Source organism: Sturnira hondurensis, unplaced genomic scaffold (assembly GCF_014824575.4).
Source record: "Sturnira hondurensis isolate 20B ecotype Veracruz unplaced genomic scaffold, ASM1482457v3 Scaffold0024758, whole genome shotgun sequence".
Taxonomy (NCBI): Eukaryota; Metazoa; Chordata; class Mammalia; order Chiroptera; family Phyllostomidae; genus Sturnira; species Sturnira hondurensis.
In genome coordinates this window covers 1-11,796 of record NW_028097389.1, presented here as the reverse complement: position 1 = coordinate 11,796, position 11,796 = coordinate 1, and the positions used below count along the sequence as shown (strand labels likewise).

The 11,796-nt window shown below is 33.1% G+C and overlaps 1 long non-coding RNA gene across 1 annotated transcript; it reads right to left on the bottom strand.

The window, feature by feature from the left end:
- Nucleotides 1–913: 913 nt before the first annotated feature.
- LOC118981804 (uncharacterized) lies at nucleotides 914–8,513 on the bottom strand. The gene is made up of 3 exons (XR_005065421.1): nucleotides 8,504–8,513; nucleotides 5,898–5,905; nucleotides 914–1,012 (listed from the first exon to the last, which is right to left on the bottom strand). It is a non-coding gene; the product is annotated as an uncharacterized LOC118981804 (long non-coding RNA).
- Between the last annotated feature and the right edge of the window lie 3,283 nt (nucleotides 8,514–11,796).

Sequence of the window (11,796 nt, the reverse complement as noted above, 5' to 3'; positions counted from 1 at the left end):
CATATCTCTTCTTGATTTAGTAGTTTGGGTTTCTTAAAAAATATTAAGAAATGAAAATGCTGGGCCCTTCTTTGTCTCTTGCTTTATAGTCTTTGTTTTAAACTGATATAAGTATTGATACCCCAGCTTTTTTACGTTTTCACTTACATGAGCTACCTTTTTCCTTCCTTTCATTTTCAGTCTGTGTGTTTCTTTTGCTCTGAAGTATCTTGTAGACAGCAAAGGTAAGGATCGTGTTTTTTAATCTTGTCAGCTTCCACATGTCTTTTGATTGGAGAATTTAATCCATTTGCATTTGAAGTAATCATTAATAGATATGTATTTATTACCATTTTATTATTCATATTTTATCTTCTTCTTAAATAAGACCTTTTAACATTTCTTGTAAAACTTGGCTATGTGGTGATGAGCTCCTTAAGCTTTTCCTTGTCTGGGAAGCTCCTCATCTGTCCCCTGATTCTAAATGATAACTTTGTCGGGTAATCTTGGTTGTAGACCCTTGCTTTTTATCACTAAATATTTCCTGCTAATCTCTTCTGGCCTGCACAATTTCTATTGAGAAATCAGCTAATAATTTTATGGAGCTCTCTTGTAGATAACTACTTCTTTCCTGTTGCTTTTAAGATTCTCTCTTTGTCTTTAACTTTTGGCATTTTAATTATGTGTCTTGGTGTGGGCTTCTCCAGTTTCATCTTGTTTTGGACTCTCTGCCTTTTTAGATTTGTATTTCTACTTCCTTTACTAGTTTGGGAAAGTTTTCCATCATTTGTTTTTTACATTGGTTTGCAAATCCTTGCTCTCTCTCTCTCTCTCTTATCCTTCTGGCACCACAGTGATGCAAATGTTGGTATTCTTGAAGTGTCCCAGAGGCTCCTTATACTATCCTCATATTTTTACGTATTTTTTTGCTGTTCTCACTAGGTGTTTTCTTCTTCCTCACCTTCCAAAACTCTGATTTGATCCTCAGCTTTGTCTACTCCACTGTTAATTCCCTGTAATATATTCTTCACTTCTGAATCGTTCTTTTTCATGATTTTTATCTCCATTTTTATGTTTACCATCTCTCTGTAAAGTTCTCACTAAATTCATTAACATTTCCCCTAAGTTCATTGGGCATCCTTATCATCAGTGTTTTAAACTCTGCATCTGGTAGATTGCTTGTCTCCATTTTATTTAGTTCTATTTCTGGAGTTTTGTTCTGTTCTTTTACTTGAGACACGTTTCTTTGTCTCCTCATTTTAGGGGCCTCCTTATGTTTGTTTTTATATATTAGACAGAGTTGTTACATCTCCTGGGCTTTGTTAAGCGGCTCTGTGTAGTAGATGTCCTGTGGGGTCCAGTGGCATAAACTCCATGATCACTCATCCGTGACAATTATTTGACTGTGTTAAATCTAAGAAGATACTGTAAACAAGGAATCATAGCAAATATGGATTACAAACCTCTGTAGAAAGCAGACCTACAAAAATCTAGGGAATATTCTTGCAATTATACATACATATTTAAATCTGTATCATGATTCATAGTCTCCAAGCAAAGTTTGCATAGAAATTTGATAAACAGTTTTCTGACTTCCTGCCTCTAGATGGTCAATAAAACCCTGGCAAAAAGCAAGAGGGCTGGAGGAGACTGTTTTCCTCATCAATCAGAAGGCTGAACTAGGCTCGATCAGTCCTTTTAGTTTTGCCCCAAGCATCCATTATGCCCTGAAATTCACACCAATACAGTACATTTGTATTATAAAATGTTTAAAATGTTAAAGAATTTTAGAAATAAACATATCATCATTAAAAACTTACAGAGCAATGTCCCAAAGTATCAAGTCACATCAAATAGGCCCCCACACTCCCTTAGGTCAGAGTCATACTATATCCTTAACCATGACCAACTTCCACTTAAACTTTCCAATGAAGAAAGTGTAACTTAAGCACAAGCATAAAAATAAAGATCACTTATGTAATGATGAATAAAAACAAGCATAATTATGTTTTGAATAATATTTTATGTCTGAATAATTTCTAGAAAATATAATTTTGAAATTATAATAGACGTACTCTATTTATATTAATAAAAATAATCAAGTAGAATTCCAGTGGTTATAAACTATGCTTCTATATATTGAGATGGCAACTTTAGTATCTTTCTTCCTTTTCTATAGGGAGTTGGGCATTCATTGAGAAAGATTTTCTTGACCCCATTTTCACTGGGCTGCTTTCTCTACAAATAGCAAAGGTCTAGTTATTATTAGCAGTGCCCAATAGACCTACAGGTGAAAGGATTATTGAATATGGCATCCATTTTGTTAGAAAAAGGCACTAGAGAGAAAAATAGAGCTGCAGGATTATTATCAAAATATGCTGTTGCTGAAAGGTAAATTGCAAGGAAATCTTTTCTTCTCCATTTAATTAGGTAATCCTGGGCATGTTTTATGTGCAGAATACTTCAAATGGTAAAGGGAACGAGGGTAATTTAGCAACTAATCATTTTCAAAATAGCCTTTTAAGGTATATTTTGTTGGTCTCTTGAAGTTCTACCAGCTGGTTTGCAATTATAGAAATGATGTAGAACGTATCACTTTGGGACAGCTGAATTGCTGGGAACTTTAGTGGAGGAGGATCAAAGGCTGACAAGGGACTCTACTTTGAAGACAAAGAAAGTACAGTAGGGTTGTGAAAAGTTTTACCTGAGATCATGTCCTTATCTCTCCAAGACTGAATAAAACTTTTGTAACATCAGCAATCCAGAGCAATCCACTTTCCTCTGACCTGAGTTTCCATAAGCCAACCACTGTGCTCGATACTTTGATTTGTTGGGGAAAAAGAAAAAGAAAAGAGAAAAAAAACAAGGCTGCTTTTGTTGTATCAGGCATAGAAAACTCTTCTATTCAGTTACAGCAGAAGATGCCATGCATTGTATATGCAAATATGCTTTCAATTAGGAAATTTCTATATCACATGTTAAATTACTAAAATCAATGAGATACAGACATGTACAGGCATGAGAATATATATACAGACAAGAGAATACCATGGTGTTTTCCATTTTGGGACTCAGTTGCACCTGTCTGATCACACACACCATACTTTTGCTTCATGGATCAGCATTGTCTTCTATCACTGCCTCTTTAAATAAACGTAAATTGGCTTAAACATCCTTAAAAGTATTGTATATTAGGCATTACCACATACAGTTATTCATGGTTTCATTAGCGCTCAGCCCAACTTCTCTAACTATACAGTGGCAAATTGTATTTAAATTTTCTGTTTTGTGAATGTAATTGTACCATGAGTTACATCACTGATACTAAATTTCGGTCGTTTGAGGATTTTGGTACAAAGAATAAAATGCATAGGCTCAAAGCTCTTTTTCCACTAATATATGTAGCTCATTTGTAAATAAAACGATTGTACATAGCATTTAGTAAATCAGAGGACAAGTATTGTTCTATGAAGATGAAATTACTCAAACAGGTGGACATATCCTACCCTTGAAACTTAATTTTGTAGCAATTTTTATGTGTTTTCTTTCCTCTTTTAGTTATTGGTAATTGTAAAGAGAAATCAGCTCTAATTTAACTTTTTAAAAGTTGCATTCTAAATAAATATAACTTTGGAATAAAAATAATATTCATTTCTACCCATGCTATTAGTAATTCGTTGCATTGTGTCAATGAACCAGAGACCTTAGTAAATTTTACTGGAGAGATATCATGTGCTATTATTATTCTAAACTCAGTTTGCCTGCCATTCAGTTCTTTTCTGGTAGTTGTATAAATATTTATTTAGATTTTTCAAAAAGCTTAAAAATAATTATATATTGAGGTAGGCTCGATTCTGTATATTCATTCAATGTATTCAAGAGTTAAAACAGGTTGATTTTTGTTATTCCGGAGGTGACAACATACATATACTTATCTATGTTATTTCTTTCTAGGCTCAAAGCACATCAGACAGCAGTGGTCTATTTTCATCTGATTTTTAGTAGAATTTATTTTAGTACTCAATCTATTTATTTAATTTGTCATCCTTTATCATTCAATAAGCACTTACACAGGAAAGGAAGAATGATTAATTTATTGTGAGGCCTAAATTTGGAAGACTACCATGCAACTTAATTCTGACACTATCTCCACACAGAAACAGCACTGATTCTACAGGTAAGGCGCTCAGTTCTACAACGGTGTGCTCCCCTCCCACTTCAGATGCCAGGTGCAAGCTTCGGTTATCACCTCTGCTTCTGACTTGCTACTGATTGGAGTTTCCAACCACCTCCTCCAATTCAGGCTGAAAGTCCGGACTGTCATCTGTATTTCTGACAAAGGCTCACAAAGATCCCCCTCCTTGGCTTTGACTTATTTGCTAGGGCAACTCACAGACCCTAGAGAAACATTTTACTTAATAGATTCCTGGTGTGTCATAAAAGTGTGTGACTCAATGTGCAAGTTAATGCAAGTTAGTAATGTTCATTAGTTTGAAAAGTTCATAAAGCACAAAGTTAATTTATAATGTGAATCAATGTGTTTATTCTAGAAAGTTCAAGCTGTTTCCGAATTACATTTAGTTAAAACACTTGTCTTACGATCTGTGCAGGAAATGGGTCAGGGTAATGATGATCCAGGCATATTTCAATGACAGACCACTTTCTGTATCTTTGAATTGCTTTTGAAATATTGAAGTTCATGTCTTGGATGGCATTTGTTTTCTTCACAGGTGGCTAAATTAGATCACTAGATTATCTTTTATCTTTTTTTCTAGTTTGTAGTAACAAGACATCCTTTCAACTATTTCATTATTATATAAGGAAGTGAATGTAAAAGTTTTAAACACTTGTATAACTCAGTAGTAATCAAATGAAAGCAATGTGGCAGGCGAGGTACCGGGAAGGGTGCCCTACTATCCCCGGCTTCTCTAGACATGCCACCTTCTCCAGTTCTCCATGTGCTCACCAACCTAGAAGCTCTCTTCTAACCCGGTACACCTGGGGATTTTAACAAAGTTTCATCACCTTGTAATGGTTGCTCATTAACTCCATTTTCATCCCTTCATTTTTCTTAAGAGAGAGAGGAAAGGGCTGAAAATTCCAAGCTGCTAATTACGGATTAGTCTTTCTGGTGACCAGCTGTTAACCAGATCATCCAGAGACTGGACCAGACTTGTCTCATTAGAACAAGACTCTCCTATCACCCACAAAACTATGTTTTCAGGAGTTCTGTGTTATGAACAGAGGTCAGACCGCAATGCTAGATGTTCCTTATGTTATCGCTTAGAGAATTACAAGGATTTTAGGAGATCTGTGCCAGGAGAGGGGTACAGACATCAGTACATATTTTCTATTCTCTCACCACTGTCATGGAATGATGGCTGTTAGGTCTGTTCAACGTGCTTCAAACGTTCCAAAGCTGCATTTACTTTTAAGTTAGATTTAGTGACGGGCAAAATTGAAGTTGTTGCCAAAATGTTGCTAAAAAAAACTATGAGAGCTATATAGCTTTATAAACAGAACGAGATCATTTTAATGATATGATAGAGATAGTGATTTAGTTTATTTAACTTTTTTATCCTCACCTCAGGACATGCTTACTGATTTTTAGAGAAAGGGAAAGGAAGGGATGGAGAGAAGGAGAGACACACTGATGTGAGAGAGAAACATCATTAGTCTGTTTGTCTTTGGGACATGCCCCAAATGGGGACCAAACCCAAAATCTAGGCATGTGGTCTGACTGAGAATTGAACCCAAGGCTTTTCAGTCTACAGGATGACATTCCAACCAAGTGACAACACCAGCCAGAGCTGTTCACTTTAATACTGAGTTTAAAGTTCTAGATAATTCATGTAATAAAAAAAGTTTGAAAAAATCCAAGAAGGAAATGTAATAAGCTCCTTTTTAAGTACTATTACACTGTAACCTATAACATTTTTCATTCTAGCACCCCAGTCACAGGAGGCCTGATGCTTCTAGTTGGCACTTTCAGCAACATTTTCCTCCCTTTTGTTTTCCTGAGTGTGCTGACTATCTAAACACTCCAGGAATAGGCTTCTGGCTCAACTCTTAACTTCAGGCTTCTATTATAAGAATATATAAATATTATATTTGAATTATATATTATATAATACTTGAACTATATTCAAATTTATATTTGAATGTGCCAGTTTGTAATCTTCAGATCTCGATAACAACTGATATGGGCACAGCATGTTGGACTCAATCTGTCTCTTTAATGGGTTTATTTGTCTGCTTTTGGGTATCATGTGTTGTTAAATTTGCTCCAATTTAACTCACTTTGAAAATATATTTTTTCATAGAGCTATAAAGGATGCATTCTAGTCCTTAGAATAAAAATATTCAATAACAATTTGTAGGAGTGATCATTTTGTTCATGAATTGGATTTAAAAAGTGAGTCATGTTTTCATGACCTTAGTTAGAGATTATGAAAAATTTTTTCATCCAAACATTTGATTATTGATTATAATACATTTACTTTCTTTTTTCTTCTAGAGCTTCCATTATCACAATTTAGAGCTATACCAAATATCTTATTGTCATATTATTTTAGCCTATTAATTTCAACACTTAACTTTATTTTGTATTTGACTTTTTTCACATAAAATTTCTGACTTTTCACATAAAATTTGCCATGTGAATTCTTTTTAGTTCTTCCAATGAGTACATTAGCAATTGAATATATTTACTTTAACAGACTTAGCACATGTAAAATATTTGTTGAATAAATCTATAAATGCTTATTTTTGAAAATAGCATTCCTTTTCATTTATTTGTATCCTTCCTCTTTTATTTCTTTCCCCAAGCTTTAGTACTTATATTGAACTAAGAATTACAGAGAAAAAAGCACTATTTGTTTTTTAACATGAAATAATGCAAAGAACATCATTTATACATTGGAACAAGGTAAAAAATTTCAAACAAGGTGGAAACAGTGATTGTAAACCATNAAATTTGCTCCAATTTAACTCACTTTGAAAATATATTTTTTCATAGAGCTATAAAGGATGCATTCTAGTCCTTAGAATAAAAATATTCAATAACAATTTGTAGGAGTGATCATTTTGTTCATGAATTGGATTTAAAAAGTGAGTCATGTTTTCATGACCTTAGTTAGAGATTATGAAAAATTTTTTCATCCAAACATTTGATTATTGATTATAATACATTTACTTTCTTTTTTCTTCTAGAGCTTCCATTATCACAATTTAGAGCTATACCAAATATCTTATTGTCATATTATTTTAGCCTATTAATTTCAACACTTTATTTTGTATTTGACTTTTTTCACATAAAATTTCTGACTTTTCACATAAAATTTGCCATGTGAATTCTTTTTAGTTCTTCCAATGATTACATTAGCAATTGAATATATTTACTTTAACAGACTTAACACATGTAAAATATTTGTTGAATAAATGTATAAATACTTATTTTTGAAAATAGCATTCCTTTTCACTTATTTGTATCCTTCCTCTTTTATTTCTTTCCCCAAGCTTTAGTACTTATATTGAACTAAGAATTACAGAGAAAAAACACTATTTGTTTTTTAACATGAAATAATGCAAAGAACATCATTTATACATTGGAACAAGGTAAAAAATTTCAAACAAGGTGGAAACAGTGATTGTAAACTATAATCTGCTTTTGCTTGGTAAATTAATGCATGCTATTTGATTTTGGACTATTATGGTACCAGGATGTAGAGAATAAATGAGCCCAATGCCATCTGAATACACCAATAAAAAAGTGAGCTGATACCTACTGTCATAGAGAGCTACTGGAAAAGCTCAATTCCTAGTAAGACATCTGCAGCCTAGTCAGCTCAAAATAGTTATATGATTCATTCCTATAAATTGAAAGCCCAAATAATAATATTTAATTTAAAGGGGTTAGGACATTAATTTGTTGCTTACCTTTGATGACAACCATTTGGAATTTAGATATAAATTCTTTTACTAGAATTTTCTCCTTTTTGGAGAGATGAGGTATCTGGAAAGAATCACATATGGACAAACTCATATGTGACAAGCAGTATTTGGATGGCTGTCTGGGAATTTCAAGGTCAGGTTTACTTGCTGTGCTCCCAACAATCACCTGCTTCTGAGGATGAATAAAGCAGATGCTGTAGTCACCCATAGCTATGAACTCATTTTGACTCATTCTTCACATACACCTTTGGAGGCCCCATTGGGAAACATGTGGGATATAGCAACAGTGGCATTGAGATAAATTTTGGAAAAAATTTTAATAGTATCAGAACAAAAAGATACAAGGATATAAATAAATAAATTAAATTGAGCACCATGTCAATCCTGACCTCAGATCTCTGGGACAACTGACACTTGTCCTCAGTGTTACTTACACTGTGTGGCTGAGGTCTTAACAGCAGCGCAGGCCATGAACCTGCACTGTAATGACAGGCATTAGTGGAAACAAATAGTTCTCTGCATGTTTACTCTCATATGAATCTTCCTATTGCTCTCACTCATACCCACTGACTCTCATTTCTCTTTGTTTATTACTTCTCAATCTCACAGGCTCTGCTTGCTCTGATCTTCAGTTTTCCCCTCAGTTGACTTGCTGTGATCACCTTATTGACCGTATTACTCATACAGTTTTTCTCTGTGCCTTTTTTCTACTCTAGTTTTAATCAGAATGCCTTATTCTCTGGTCATTTTATAGTTTATAATCCTGCTAAAGAGAAGGTACTGCTTCAGCATACATTTCTGAGCCGGGCCTAACAGAAACAGCCAAAATGAAGGCAACTGTGCTATAAAACATGTCCACCAAGGACTTCCCAAGGGGAATCTGTATTAGGCCATTTCCTTAGGAGACTTAGTTAGTCACATAATTAATATGTCTAGTTACATATACATACACAAATGTCTTGTGTATGTACACATTACATATGTGTGTACATATATGTGTTTATATAATCTTAATTTCTAATGTAATTTTTATGCCAAGCATTAAATTCCTAAATAAGTCTTTCTGCATTGGTATGATTATCTATAAATTCAGAAAAAATGGATAATAAAAAAGATAGTAAAATGACTCAGCTAAGTTTATACCACTTGTAAATAGCAGAATGAAAAATTAAATAAAACTCTTCTATGACCTACACAGACCTTTTTTCTAAATAGACGTTCTGGAACCCAGTGTTGCAAATGTGCTCCATTAGATTTCACAGAAAATATTCTAAATGTACTTACTTACCACATATTTCTATATGCTATTAAATGAAACATTGCTTTATTCTATTTATTTTCTTTATTTGTATAACTGTAGAGGCATTGAAAATGCAGTTCTATAAAAAATTACAATATAAATCACCCTTAATTGTTAAGTAAATGTTAATTAAAGTAATTTATTGGCTTACTGAGGTGTATAGTCATAGACATGTAACAAAGATCGAAATAAATAATTTTCCTATACTACTTTTACTTAGAGATTAACATGTTAGTAACAAGTACAGCCTCATGTCTTTATACTAGTACCAAAAATTTTTTAATAAATACAAAATGTTTATGTTTAAAAATTACTTTAAGTAATAAAAACTTCTTATATTATTTTTAATTTGATTTGTATTTTTCTCATTGTGTCTCCATAAATAAAATGTATGTATATAGCTAACTATATTTTGATTTATTAAATAGTCTTGAAAGTAGAATTGCTGGATCAAATTTAATAAACATTTTGCAAGTTTTAACATAGATTATAAAACCTCCTTTCCAAAAGTTGTATCTTATTTATAATCTCATCATTACGGTGAAAAATGTCAAAGCAAGATATCTGTCACCTTAAGACACCATCAGCTTTAAAAAGAAGTAGAAAGAAACCCATGTCCTGAAATTTTATAAGAATTATTTAAACCATACTCTAGAAACATTTAACATAGTTACCATATTTTGCCTTTACATCCCCAAGAAAAATCTAGTTTTCTATGCAATAAAGTTTTATTCTATCTTTGAAAGACTTACTGCTGTCTCCACGTAGGTTGATTTTATTTTAAATTTATTATTTTCTTTAACTCAATGCATTCTGCAAAGATAAAGTTATCACTGAATTAGGATTAAAAAGAAAAATAGAGCAAAATAAAAGAAATGAATATATATATATATATATACCATATATGTGTGTGTGTGTGTGTGTGTATAGAGAGAGAAAGAGAGGCCATGATTGACATTCAAGGAGAAAAATTTTGTCATTTTATGCCTAGATCAATAACATGGATGCCTGATTAATCTCATAAATCTTAGGAAATATCTCAATTTTCTTTAAATTAGAAACTTCTGGGCAATTTATCTTGTTATATAAATTTAAAAAATAGGTAAGTGAGCTGAGATTTCTCTTTCTGAAAATTTCTAGTCCTGGAATCAGCGGGTGCTGAGAATCACCTCATATAAGTCTGTGGGAGCTTATTGTAAGATTTTCATAAAGTTACTTAATAGTTATTAATCTTATTAACCAATGTCACTCCAATAAACTTAACTAATAAATAGCTGTTAAATACAACTCTTATTCAAATAAGCTGCATAAACTTATAAATAAACAATATTAAAAGAAAGCTAATAAATAAATGTCATCATTACCTAATCATTTTGCTATATTTTACTATTATTTCTGCTATTAAGACATTTATGTCCATCAGATCTTTATGGTGAAAATATTATATACTATTGCACATTATTAACCAATGTTGCATTTGGTGACACCATGTTGGTATCTTGAACTCAGCTACAGTAAAATTGTCTATTCCACGGAACCCAGTAACATGATAAACCGTGTCCTTTTTTTCCCAGAGAGTAGTTAAACATTTACCAGAACAACATTGTATGTATACTTACATATATATGCATATGAGGTCTGTCCAGAAAAAGTCCAGGTCATTGTTAATATTACAAGAATGGCTTATGTGACATTGATGTAACCTGGCAGCCAAGGAGAGTGGACTGGAATGTGTACGCGAGAACGATGGTGACCTCACTATACTAGCCAATGGGGGTGGCTGATGTTTATTAAGCATGTGTACTGTGGGGCCTTAGTATTGAAAATGACTGAGTAAAGCAGTGAATCTGCATTAGATTTTGCATTAAGCTTGAACATTCCTCAGCAGAAACTATTGGTGTGATTCAGATGGGCAACTGGTGATTGGCAGCTTCATCACAACAACATGCCCACTCATGCATCACTACTCGTGCAGAGTTTTTTTGGTGAAATCTCAATTCATCCAAGTGACTCAGTCCCCATGCAGCCCAAGTTTGGTACCCTGAGACTTCTGGTTTTTCCCCAAACTAAAATCACCTTTGAAAGGTAAGAGATTTCAGAATGTCAATGAGATTCAGGAAAATGCAACAGAACAGTTAGTGGTGACTGGGAGAACTGTGTGAGGTCCCAAGGTGCCTACATTGTCCTATGTTTGATGTTTCTTGTATTTTGTATCTTCAATAAATGCCTCTATTTTTCCTGTTACATGACTGGATACTTTTGGGATGGACATCTTTTGTATATCTGTATACACATACAGCTCCTAATTAATTTTATGTAGTTTAAACATTTACATAAGCAAAAATATGTATGTTAAAAAACATTCGAAGTTTGCTATTGTGCTGGAGATAATGAATGAGACATGGGGGGGGAATGGTGTGTATAAATAAATAATAAAACAGAAGCAGGATGTTGCAAAAACAATGGTGATATTATGTTATGTGCTACCAGCTAACAAATATGAGCAAGTTATTTTTTCCACCTGCAGCTGAAGGAGACTTTCTGTAACTGTTGACTGATTCCAT